At 35.8% G+C, this 1,278-nt stretch overlaps 1 protein-coding gene across 2 annotated transcripts in view; it reads left to right on the top strand.

Annotated features, from left to right (window-relative positions):
- The window catches only part of LOC106881850 (uncharacterized), a 517,233-nt gene that overhangs the window by 241,680 nt on the left and 274,275 nt on the right, over positions 1-1,278 (top strand). The window lies entirely within an intron of this gene.

Here is a 1,278-nt window from a genome sequence, read left to right on the forward strand (position 1 = left end):
GGGGGGGGGGGGTCGGTTACTGTGAAATTCACTGAAATCACCTCGTTCTCTTGCATCATTTCTTTCCTTTGTAAGGCAGTGAGCAGGCATAATCGTTAGCGCACTGGACGAAATGGTTAGCTGTATTTCGCCTATCACTACGTTCTGAGTTCAAATTCCTCCGAGGTCGATTTTGCCTTTCATCTTTTCGGGGTCGATAGATTAAGAACCAGTGAAACAATGGGGTCGATATAATCGACTAGTGCCCACTCCAAAATTTGAGTCCTTGTGCCACTGAAGAAAGGATTATTTCTTACGTTCTGATTTGAAATTCTTCTAGGGTAGACTTTGCTTTTCATAATTTCGGAGGCGATAAAATAAGTAGCAGTTTAGCACTGGGGTCAATGTAACCGACTTTGCACCTTCCAACAAACTGCTGGCCTTGTTCCAAAATTTGGGGGCCATATATTTTCGCCTTTTTAAACCCATCATCAACGCTTATGTATCGTCATAATCGTATTCAGTGAAAAAACGTGTGTTCGCACATGTTGCTGTATCTTTACAGCGATATGTGCAGATATTTGCACAGGAATTACAATATTAGATTCATTTGCGTCCCGCCTATTGTTTGTTCAACTTTATTTAAGACGAGCGTTTCCTACGTTGTTCAGTCTTTATTAATAGTTCGCGAATCAATGTTTCGTTTCTAATTATTGACAAAATAATTCATATGCATTTTTTACAAACAATTCGCTTACATGTTTTTGGGTGTACTAGAATGCAGTCATCGTATTGCTTTTTGAGTACCATGCGTTTACATCCTCAAATTTACTTCTTTGAGAAAAGCATTCGATTGTTAAAAGTTGGAAACTATGTTTAAAGGTTTGTTTCTAGCAGAGACTCTTGTGGTATCATATAAAGGGGAACATTTAAAATATTTATTTCATACATTATAGTATATTTTAGTGTTGCAATGTATTGTGATGAAATTTAAGTTACGTTTCATGTGTATTATGACGACTTTTTTTTTTCTGTTATTAATTGCATATTTTGTAAGCATGCATTTCATGCGATGAACTTTTGTTGTTTTTAATGAACAATATCTAGTGCAATCCAGCGTAAATTAAATCTTTTTATTAGTTTCTTTGAATACAAGTTCATTCAAAATATATAATATGGGGATTTAGTTCACAGGTGATGTAAACGCTTAGGTACGCTAGGTAAGTGGGGTAAAGGATTACTACGACTCTACTTACCTTTGCCTTGCCTTAAGTTTTGTTTTGCTCTTTAACAAATATA

Source organism: Octopus bimaculoides, chromosome 1, assembly GCF_001194135.2.
Source record: "Octopus bimaculoides isolate UCB-OBI-ISO-001 chromosome 1, ASM119413v2, whole genome shotgun sequence".
Taxonomy (NCBI): Eukaryota; Metazoa; Mollusca; class Cephalopoda; order Octopoda; family Octopodidae; genus Octopus; species Octopus bimaculoides.